The sequence below is a fragment of the Onychostoma macrolepis genome, chromosome 19 (assembly GCF_012432095.1).
Source record: "Onychostoma macrolepis isolate SWU-2019 chromosome 19, ASM1243209v1, whole genome shotgun sequence".
NCBI classification, from domain to species: Eukaryota; Metazoa; Chordata; class Actinopteri; order Cypriniformes; family Cyprinidae; genus Onychostoma; species Onychostoma macrolepis.
In genome coordinates, this window is record NC_081173.1 from 4,222,228 (window position 1) to 4,235,064 (window position 12,837).

Below are 12,837 nucleotides of genomic sequence, written 5' to 3' on the forward strand. Positions count from 1 at the left end.
TGGCATCATATTTTATAACCAAAAAAAAAATTAAAATCTGGTGTCAAGCAAAAATTCTCTTTAAACTAATTTTAAACAAAACTGATTATTTTATTTTATTTAATTTCATTTTTTATTTTATTTTATATATTTATTTTTAATGGGGAGTGTTAATTTTTCAAAATTATTTAAAAAGTTACAGACTTACAGATATTGATTATTTTATGAAATTTATGTTACGTTTATTGCAATTTAGATTTAATTATACAGTACAAGTAGTTTTTCTATGTAGAAAATGAATGGGATTTTTACTTCTAGAGTCCTACTATAAAGCTCTTTTGCAATTTCCCAAGTAAATAAACAAATAAATGAATGAATGAATGAATCCACACTAGGTACAGATTCACATCTGTAAGAAAAAAATATGACATGTATGATAAAGCTATATTTTAATTTTTTTTCCAATGAGATACATTACACGTTTGCATGCAGTAGTATTTGCATTGGTTTTGAGAGGAATGAAATGATCACTTTCTCTATGTGTGTAATATGGGTTGGTGGGTGCAGGGCTGGAATCACAGGGCAAATGTTCAGTATCAGCCCATTGCTGATGATTTCCAGAAGAGAGGTGAATGTCACATGACTGAGCTCTTTATACCAGAAAACCACGATTACATAATTCTGTTGCATAAGACTCCGGAATCGAGGGGTTACAGAATGTCTGGGGCTGAAAGCTTGGTCAGAAAGTTGGCCTCTTGTGAGTTTTGTATTCCAGACATCAGTCAATCAATCATATATTCACACCTTAAAGCCGGCTGTCATCAGAATGTCTGCTCCAATAAGGCCTTGTGGGTCTGTGACAATAAAACTGAATGGAATCAGATTTGCTGGTGGTCAGCATGCCAACAAATCTTTCTTTACTGCAATATGTTGTTGTACAGTCACAGGAACCTAAAGCACTAATATATTTGTCCTTCCTTTATGAACTCCAGCATGCAATACAGCAATAATGACCCAAATGTTCAACCATTCTGAAGATTTACGTTCATTTACTGGCATTAAACACAATGTTCAGGTATTGGTTTAGCTGTATTTGACACTATTGAATGAGAACACAAAATAAATCCTTTGTGAAAAAGAAGCACATTTAGAATATTTTTAAAAAGAATACTTATTACGGAAATAATATTTTTGAATGTTTTCGCAGTAATTGCATGTGAATTGCAATTTCAAAAAATTTTAAATTTATATTAAATGCAAAAATTTAAATGAAATTTAAAGAGCTTTTGACCCCCTCATGTAGGACTTCACTATGTGATTTCAGAAATACTTTTATTTTCTTTGAAAGATAAAGTTTCTGCTGAATGTGCTGACAAGCAATTATGCTAAACTACACACACACACATATACTTTAATGTCATTTCTATTAAAATTTAATGTCATGTATTGAATTTTCTTTTCTTTTCTTTTTTTTTTACTGAAGTTGCAATTTAGTAAATATATTATTAAAATATACTAACTTTAAGTACTTTTAACATTGAATAACACACTACAATTAAAATTTTAATCAAATGTTTCACATGCTTTAGTATGTTAGTCATCACATCAAAATAAGTGTACTTCCTTAAAGCACAACAAAAGATTAATAAAACATAAATGTACTTCTAATTTGAAATAATTCAAAAAATACAACTAATTTTAAATTATTACAATACTTATGTGTTAAGAAACAGTCATGAAAATGTATTTGAGTACACATAGGTGGCCTTTTATTTCATTAATATATTGTCTGCAAGTACAGTTTTTTTTCTTTATATATATTTATATTATATTTTAAGATTTGAAGTGCACTACAAGTGCACATTCAACACAATTAATCACACTTCTTTTTCACAAGAGTAAATTATGAAACTATCTCTAGTAAAGCTGCTTTATAGTCTAAATTAAAGTTGTAATTGCAACCAAATGTATTGTTTCCTAATTGAAGAACATTGCAGCATTGACCGATTCTTTTTCCTGTTTGTTACTGTAAAGCTGCTTTGAAACAATCTGTGTTGAATGAAGCACTGTATAAATAAACATGACTTGATTTGGCAATGAATTACTGGAAATTGAGACACTGTAACTTTAAATGAACACCTTTGCACATTCACTGATCTACAGGGTGTGAATGTGAACATCATTACTCAAAATGCCCATTATATAATAAGTTAATGACATAATGGCACATAATTAACTTAAATAATGAGATATTTATTCATTTAATTGTTTTACATTTTTTTTTTTTTGTGGGAGGGACAAAGAAACATCAATGCGAACTTGGCTGAAGATGTTGCCACACACACACACACACACACACACACAACAATAATCTAGATGGAGGAAAGTTAAAAGAAAGGAGCAGAAATGGTTCTTAAGATTGACTGGATAATGTGCGCCACTCCTTCAGTTTCTGCTCAGGGGCCCCTGTAAGATTAGGCCTTATTAATATTCAGAAGGCATTCGCTGCATATGGGGCCCAAGAGAGACACACAGAACAAGCTTTCAGAGAGGCCGTGTTTAGATAGTGACACACAGGATGCTGGGAAGACAGGGGTTCCCCCGTCCTTCAGACGAACACGGTTTCACATATGCTGTGAAGCGCTCAGGAAATTCAAGTGAGACTGAGCAGAGTCATGTATAATGTGCTGTGCTTTTCTGCGTGTCTGGAAGATTTTCTCTATCCGCTTTTTTCTGTTATGCATTTTGTATTTCAAATTGGATTTGAATTGTCTGTTTTTCATTTCATTTTCATTTTTTTGTATCTTGTGCCGCACATTTTATTGGTTGGAATGCACAAAAATGCTCTATTTAATCATATAAAGTGAGTATATGAGTCTGTTTTGATTGTCTGTGTGGTTGTAACTTCATATAAGCATGAAATCAGTTGGACGATCGTCATGCTTCTGAACTGCTCGTATTCAAGAAACAAAATGACAAACATGTGAGTGAATTGTATACATAAATACACATTCACTGAATACTGAAAGGCTCATAATTATGGTCTAAAAGATCAGGCTGTTTTGTTAAGCAGGGAAAGAAGAGAGTTCAGTTTATATCACTTACAGTATATCTCTTATAATGCAATTCACAACCAACATTATGAAGACATATTTTAGTCATGCTAAAAAGTTCAGTAGTCAAAAAATAATATTAATATATCAATATTGTGGCTTTTAAAGCCTGTATTTGAAATTCACAGAAACATCTGTACTCATCTGTGCTCAGGATTGACCGCCTCTTCATTGATAAATAGATGCATTTGTTACTTATTATCTGGCGAGCAGATTTTTCTTTCAGTTATTTATTTTATAACTTTTGGAATAAAAAGGCCATTTTAAAAGGGCATGGTGATTATGCCAGCTTAAAAATCAGTGCTGACCTTTTACTTCAATATGTCATTGCCAGTCTTAAAGGAATATTCACCCAAAAACATTTTACTTATGCTTATGCTGTTTCAGACCTCCTTCTGCAGAACACAAAATAAGATACTTTGAAAAATGTAGGTAAGCAAGCCATTTTAGTTATGTTGCGGTTTAGTACATTTGCAATTTATTTCAACAATCTATTAAACTGAATTTTAATTAAACACTCTATATAATGTATTTTAATAAGTAGTCTAGAATTACATGTATTTTAGCTGAAATTAAATGAAATTCATTTTATTTGACAGATTTTTAATGGGCCTTTAGAATTAATTTTATAATAGTTAATATATGTTAATTTAAATTAGCAGTTTACTTTAAAACCTATATGAACATGCTTTGTTGACCTAATTTAGTACATTTGTTTTTTTAATTATCTGTAAATTAGACTTTACAGATATTAATTCTGAAGTGTACAAAATTGCATAGTAGTAATAAACATGCAATCTAAAACATATTATTAACATAAATCTTCATAAAAAATTTGATAATCTTTAATTCTATTTTATGCATTTTATGTTAAATTGTCATTTAAATACTTCAAAGATGTGTTACATTTCAGACTCTTTTTACTGTCAAGAAAATAATTGTTGAAATGATTCAGTGACTCTACTGTATCTATAAAGATATCAATATCCAATCAATTTGCTTCATAAAATAGAAAGAAAAATAACTGACACCTCATTTAACATTATAATCAGTTATTATGTACAAAATCTTTTTTTTTTTACATGTTCTTTAGTATATTAGTCAAAACATCAACATACTGTAAGCAGTATACTTCTTTAAAGCATGGCAAAAACAATTTAAAATGTATGTGTAAGTAAAACTTAATTACACATTACAAAAAAGTGCAGTTTTCAAAAAGTGTAATACATAAGTTTAATGAAGTGTAATGAAAAAATCTCTCTTTAAGTACACTTAAATGGCCTTTTATTTAATTAATTTATAATTATTATATTATCTGTAAATACACTTTTTTAAAAGTATACTTCATTTTCACAAGGGTTGCTAAAAAAAAGCACAAACTTTCAATCAGATGACAGAAATATAATTTTTCAAGCTTTCATCATGTTGAACATTTAGAGGCCTTATAAATTTGCATATCAAATGATACAGTAGGCTTTATAGGGTTAAGCACTGTAGACTATATGAAGATTTACTAAGATTTACTGCAGTGCTTTACAACTATAGGACAGGAAGAGCTAAATAAACTTATCACTGCATCTAAAACAACAACATGCCTATTAGATCCTGTACTCACTAAATTACTGAAAGAGTTGTTACCTGTAGCAGAAGAACCACTTCTCGATATTATTAACTCATCACTATCTTTAGGTCATGTCCCAAAACCATTCAAGCTGGCGGTTTTTAAGCCTCTTATTAAGAAACCACAACTAGATCCTAGTGAACTGGCAAATTACAGACCCATTTCAAATCTGCCGTTTATGTCTAAAATTTTAGAAAAAGTTGTGCCTGCTCAATTGTGCTCCTTCTTGCCAAAAAATTATCTCTATGAAGTATTTCAGTCAGGTTTCAGGCCCCATCACAGCACAGAAACTGCACTTGTTAAAATTACAAATGACTTGCTTCTTGCGTCAGACCAAGGCTGCATCTCATTGCTATTTTTACTTTATCTTAGTGCTGCGTTCGACACTATAGATCATGACATACTCATAGATCGATTACAAAACTATACGGGTATTCAAGGGCAGGCTTTAAGATGGTTTAGATCCTACCTTTCAGATCACTACCACTTTGTTTATTTAAACGGGGAGTCATCTCAATTATCACCAGTAAAGTATGAAGTACCACAAGGATCTGTCCTAGGTCCTCTGCTATTTTCAATATACATGTTGCTCCTTAGTAATATTATTAGAAAATACGGGATTAGTTTTCATTGTTATGCTGATGATACTCAACTATATATGTGACCCTGGACCACAAAACCAGTCTTAACCAGTGTTCAAAATTCATCTGAAAGCTGAATAAATAAGCATTCCATTGATGTATGGTTTGTTAGGATCGACAATATTTGGCCGAGATACAACTATTTGAAAATCTGGAATCTGAGGGTGCAAAAAAATCTAAATATTGAGAAAATCACCTTTAAAGTTGACCAAATGAATTCTTAGCAACGCATATTACTAATCAAAAACGATGTTTTGATATATTTACAGTAGTAAATTTACAAAATATCTTCATGGAATATGATCTTTACTTAATATCCTAATGATTTTTGGTATAAAAGAAAAATCTATAATTTTGACCCACACAGTGTATTTTTGGCTATTGCTACAAATATACCCCAGCGACTTAAGACTGGTTTTGTGGTCCAGGGTCACATATCTCACCAAGACCAGATGAAACTTCTAAATTATCTAAGCTAACAGAGTGTGTTAAAAATGTAAAAGATTGGATGACCAATAATTTTCTCCTATTAAAATCAGATAAGACAGAGATATTACTTATTGGATCTAAAAACAGTACACAGAATCTTTTTGATTACAATTTGCAACTAGACAGATGTACTGTTAATTCCTCTACAGTCAAAAATCTGGGTGTTATATTAGACAGCAACTTGTCTTTTGAAAATCATATTTCCAATGTTACAAAAACAGCTTCTTCCATCTTAGAAACATTGTCAAGCTACAAAACATGCTACCTGTTTCCGATGCAGAAAAGCTAATTCATGACCTCTAGACTGGACTATTGTAATGTACTGCTAGCTGGTTGTTCTGCATCTTCAATAAACAAGCTACAGATAGTCCAAAATGCAGCAGCTAGAGTCCTTACTAGGTCAAGAAAATATGATCATATATATATATATATATATATGTATATATATATATATATATATATATATATGTATATATATATATATATATATATAAACACACATATATAAATAGGTAGAGCTTTTTCACATTTGGCTCCCAAACTCTGGAATAGCCTTCCTGATAGTGTCCGGGGTTCAGACACACTCTCTCTGTTTAAATCTAGATTAAAGACACATCTCTTTAGCCAAGCATTCACATAACGTATCTCATAACCTTGTACTGCAGTTATTATTATATTATTCTTTAGCTTGGGTTGAACAAATCATTTTTGCTTGGGTGGAACAGCAGCTACACTAATTATGTCTTTATTTGTTTCTGTTTCTGGATTAACATCCCGTGGTAACTACAGCTAGTTAAACTTAATTACAGAAGCTTCAGTCTGGATCCAACCCTTAAATGATCTGAGATGACCAAACACCTGAGAAGAGATGATGCAGACAACTTGATTGAAGACAAACTCATTCTTAAACGGCACATAAAAACAAATCTGTGGAGCGGTGTCTGGTCTCTTTACATTTCGTTCAGACGATCTCTTCCTGTTGAATTTGGTGGTTCTTGGCCAGAAAAAGTTCCAAAGTGAATCAGACTATAAGACGCAAGTCAGAGGTACTGAGGTCAAAAGTTTAAACAGGAGCACTTGGACTTCCTTACCTTTTCCCTCTCGGTTAACGCCAATGAGCTAAACATCAACACACACCTGTGAACTTTGACCTTAAAAACATAAATCATAATGACAGGCATAGTGCTCATCAAAGTATGTTTAAAGAAGGTAAAAAGGTTCTAGCAACACATAGTATTTTTTTTTAAACTTGACTTGAGTTTTGGTGTTGTTAGTCTGTGTTTGTTACTTTGTTTTATTTGTTTTCCTCGGTTTCCCTGGCAACCACTTCAAGTGTTCTAAAGTGGGACGAGGGGTGAGCACTGAAACAGTTTGTCTCTTGTTGCCATGGGAACAAAGATTCCCTCTTCTACACACACACATACACACACACACACACACACACATCTGGGAATTCCTCTGCATGTCATTACAGGTGGCTTCCCTCACAGAATGAGTGAAAAAGTCATTAAACTCCACATTCCCCAGAGAATGAATGTTTTTCACCATTAAACACACACACAGGCATGTGTCAGTGACACTGACTGCAAAAAGTGACAATGCATTAAATAACAGCTGATATGCCGCGGTTGGAGTCGCCCACCCAAGTGGCTGGTTCCTCCTTATTGTACAGGGCTGCTTTTCCCAAAACCTTTTAACGCTACACCGTTCGTAAGTTATACCTTAAGCTGTACCTTAAGGATAATATGTGTTTCCCAAAATGTTCTTAGTTAAGTATACCTTCTGTAGGTCATATTTTCGTAAGGTTGGTCTGGACCACTCTTAGCTATACCTTATCACTGTTAACATACTTTATCACATTTCACAGTTCTTTACATCTCAGTCTATGCACCCAGTGTTCAATTGGGCTAACTGAAGTGTTTTCATGCAAATAATACAATTTTCATTAGACTGATGGTTATTAACTTTTTATTATAATATCCAAAGGTACATCTGTTGGCAAACTATTAGGCAGTAAAGGCTGAGGAGTCTACTTAAAGGGAATGATTGTGGTGGGGAGTTTGGTCAACCTATGGCAGCGATACAATAATTGGTTGGGCTAAATCAAAGATGGTGCCGTCCGCTGAGACATTTAGTGTATGTGTACCACAACTTTAGTCTCCTGGCTACCATGTCAGAAGCTGCCATTCTTTAAAAAAAAAGAAAGAAATTGCCTGCCATGGCAGCAAATTCAGCAGCTTTTAGATCTTATTGGTCCACAAAAACCTAGTGGCTGTTACCCAAAAAACATCAGAGTTTCGCCTCTTGGTCTTCTATACTCTTTGTTTAGAGGAATCCAGCATATGCTGGTTAGGTATGTTTCGAAGCATGGCTGCTGGTTTGATCTGGTTTAAGCTGGTTCTTAGCTGGACATGTGCTGGCCCAAACTGGTCCTAAGCTACTAGCTTCTGCTCAGGACCAGCTTAGGATCAGCACATGACCAGCTTAAACCAGCTCATGACCATCAAAGGACCAGCTCAAACCAGCAGCCATGCTTCAAAACATACCTAACCAGCATATGCTGGATTTTTCAACACGGTATTGACTATGCCCTGCTGCTGTGGGACTTGCGGTGTGGGACTAAAGATCCCAAGCACCGATAGCTGTGGAGCTTAGTCCACCTTACCGGTCATTGCCATCCTGGTCCATGTGCTCCCTAGTCTGGTGGCCAGAGGTCATTCCACTGTCCACAATGTTCCTGGTAATGGCCACTGCTATTGTTTGTGTTTGGGTTGCGCACACTTCTTCAGAGGTGGCGACATCTGCTACAACTCTCCCACATGAGACATCTGCTTGCTCTGTAATGGCCATGGAGGCCACCCATTAACTCCCTGTGCTCCATGTCATTGCCATGGAGGCCATCCTTGAACTCTCTGTGCCTATTAAGTCATGGCCACAGAGGCCATCCAAACCCACACCTGTTAAAGCGGGGCTCACACTACAGGTGTTTTAGGCTGATTTATCCCTGATTTTCCCCTCCCAAGAATCAGAGAAAAAATCTTGTTAAGGACCTCGGTTGGTTCCTATGTTTGGTGCAGATTGTCTGGAAACTGCTTGTGGAAGTTTTGCAATAACATGACTGTCTGTATATTATGTTGAAAATGCACCACAGCCGTAAGGACAAAGAAAAGCAGTGGGTAAATCCCCTAAGTTTTGAATGAGTGCAAAAAGCTGCTAACACGCTGGTTAACATATGACATCCCTTACGAAAATGAACCATGGTTTTATTCTAGTAAAAGTCTAGTAACCATGTTTTTTTCATTCATTACCATTTGTATAACCATAGTTTTATTACAAATACGATGGTGAAACTATGGTTAGTGTAGCAAAACCATGGTTAATTTATGGTTACCATGGTTTAACTAAAGTAACCATGTTTTTTTTTTTTAATTATTTGTATTAAAACCATGGTTAATTTTGATAAGGGATCAAAGTACCATGAGAGCGATTGGAGAGCAGATGACTATTTATGCTTTTGAATTGGTCTCGTGGTACTTGATGTCATACATCGATCGGTCTAAGCAGCACCAATGCATCTTGAACAAGACTATTAGTTGCTGAAACATCAATGACGATCTGCAGCGTGAGATCACATGAGGTGCTCCCTCTGGCACAATAATCTTAATAATATTTTGTCGTGTGTGATGCACCACAAATTTCAAATCCTGTAGTGTGTGCATGTTTAAGATTTGAGGGAAGAATATTCTCCTTATGTGTGGGCTGCAACCAGATTTCAATCGGTTAGGATTTTAAAACTCCTGTAGTGTGAGCCTGGCTTAAGTCGTGGCCATGGAGGCCATCCACATCTGCTCAGTTATGGCCACGGAGGCCGTCCAAGTCTGTTCTGCCATCTCCTGGTCTCTTGTTTCTGCTTTGCCATGGGCTCCTGTTCCACAGGCTCCACCATGGTTGTCTTTTTCTATACTGTGGTGGTCATCTGCTCCACTGGATCTGTCCTGGTGGTCTTCATCATCACTGGCTCCACCATGGCCACATGATCCTCCATTGTCTCATCCACTGACCCAAAGGTCCATGGTCTTGTCTACTGCTCCATGATCCAGGCCCACTTCTGCTCCACAGTCCAGGATTGTCACCATGCTATAAGCCAGGCTCTGTTCTGCTCCATGGTCCCACTCTGCCATCATGCCATGATCCAGGCCCTCTTCCACTTCACAGCACAGCCCTCCATCCCTCTCCCTTGTTCTCCTCCAATCCACCACCCCATGGTCTTGTTCACTGCTCCGTGGTCCAGGCCCTCCACTCCATCAACCCCTAGACTTTATCCTTGTTTTGCTTTGTAGTGTTTTGTTTGGGCTCTTCCCATCTTTAGTTAATGAACGCCTATTTAAAATTTCCACTTTAAAAACTATTATCACTAGCTTTCTGTCATACACAAGTTTACAAGAATCAAATTACGATGTATGATGTTGGCGTAGCAGAAGCTAGGGTGAGAACTGACGCCTCTCTTTGGAATGAGTTGTTTTGGCTATATTGTAGATTTGTTAGTATCCATATTAATAATGCACTTCAGCTTCCACTATGCCTATGTCCTGCATTATATATTGTAATTCGACATATGGCGGTTACTGGAAGCCAGTGATAATAGCTTCAAATGCCTCAATATCTCAAGAAACATTTCTTTTTATTATTATCAATGTTTAAAAAAAAAAAAAAAAACACTTGTGTTGCTTCATATTTCATGGAAACTATGAGAATATATATATTTTTTTTTTGATGAGTAGAAAGGTCAAAGAATCAGAATTTATTTGAATTGTAAGTCTTTGGAAACATTGTAAATGCCTTTACTGTAGCATATATTTTGAAGATTTTTTGTATGAATCAAGATTATATGATATTCTGTGGTTGTATTTTGGACCAGCTCCATCTACAGTATACATTTACATTTACATTTATGCATTTAGCAGACGCTTTTATCCAAAGCGACTTACATTGCATTCAAGTTACAGTTTTTACATTTTATCAGCTCTTGCTTTCCCTGGGAATCGAACCCATGCTCTTAGCGTTGCTAGCGCCATGCTCTACTATTTGAGCTACAGGAAAGCATACCTGTACATGTACACCTGTGCTTTTCTTTGCTGGAGCCAAACCTCAATTAGACTAATCACACTGTTTCATCATCAATTGCACTCTTATAAAGTCTTCATAAAGTGCATTTAATTGGATGAAACTAAAAATCTCCTTAAACACCTCCTTTAGTGTTTCATGGAAGAAAGAAAGTCAAACAACGATGAGGATGAGTCTACTTTTAATTTTTGTGTGTGCTACTCCTTTAATTAAATTCAAACAATGTGATAATTAGGAGAGGTTTCTTTAAACAAAAGTTTAGAGAAAATCATTCAATGGTAATGTGAGGAGAGGGGGAAAAAACTTGGAAAGGAGAAATAAATGGAGACTGAAACACAAAATGGAGCTAATCTTCTGGTCTTCCTTACTGGAGACCAGTTTTGACTACAGTAGTTCTGGTTTATGCTGGTCTGGTTGGTGGAACAGTATAACAATGCCAAAACTTAGCATCCCAAAACACAGCATATGCTGATCTTTTTAACATCACTGTCACTCTGGGAGGGTTTCCCATATTTGCTTGAAACTATGAATCATGTTCTGACCCAATTAGTCTCCAGTTCCAGACAGAGAAAGAGGAAGACGCAAAGAGAAACACACAGATGAACAGAAAAGACGATGGGCTAATTCTGATGGCAAAAGTTGTGCGAGTTTTTTAACCTCAGGCTTAGACATTAACCAGATGCCTCTGTGCAACTCTTACTTTGTCAATTGTCATTTACACCACTTGCAGAAAACAGCAGTGAGCATGTAAACAATATTCTGAACTGCAAAACATATGGTCCTCCATCTCAGCCTGGCTCCCTTGAGGGCCCCTTTTGTTTCCACAAACAGTCAGTTTCATGATTTACATCACGATTCCATTGCTTATGAACAGTTCTGAACAGAAATATTTGGACTGAGTAATCAAAATAAGCTTCAATTCGATCATTGGAGAATCAGTTATCAAGCGTTTGTCACAGCAGGCCATGCTTCATGGTACACATGCACGGCTGTCCGAATCTGACATCAATCTGACAGCAAGCTGTATTCATGCTTCCCATAAGAGTCTTAAATTAATATCACTGGGAACGATCTGTCACACGCGAATGGTCGAGGCGCCCTGCTAGCCATAGTTTTTTCACCAAGTGGTTTTTACTGTTCCTCTATTAATTGCAATTCCATATTCTATAACTCGTGCTGTGCTATTACAGTAAGTCAAGAAGACAAGGCCTTTGCTGCCATTTGAAATCATTAACTTGTTTGAGAAATAAGATATTTTCTGTCTAGTACACTAGTCCATCTTTCCTTTTATTTATTTTTATGTGGCATTCACAACTTCTGTAATGGATGAAACTAGGCCAGAGTTCCCAACTATATTACTGAGGGTGAGATGATTTCAAATATACAACCAATTAGATTGGATTTCCTGAAGCAAACACCAGTGCAAGGCAGCAAAACAATAGTTTTCAATAACATTAGAGTTTGAAAAGTTGTTAACCCTAACTATGCAGCACAGGTGGTTTCTGTGCCCAGTGTGCATCATTTCAGAATTACAGTAATTAAACAGTTGTGCATCTTTCAACTTGTAATTGGAAATTCTGGATTTTATGAAAGCTTTGACTTTTCTCTTTTGTGATGTCATGTAAAAACAGCCAAAATGGCTTCAAAAGTAGTAATCTCTACACACAATTTAATTTGATATGTCATTGTATTTTTGCTAGCATTAATTGCATTTTCTTTCTTTTAAAACGTTTTCGAATGTTAATCTTTAATTGCTAAATTAGTATTTAAGTTTGTAAAGACTAAAAAAACACAGCTAAGTCAATTAATTCAAGAAGTTGAAGAGGAAGAAGCAGTTTGTTAATTCAGTGTTTGCCTTCTCATGTTAAAA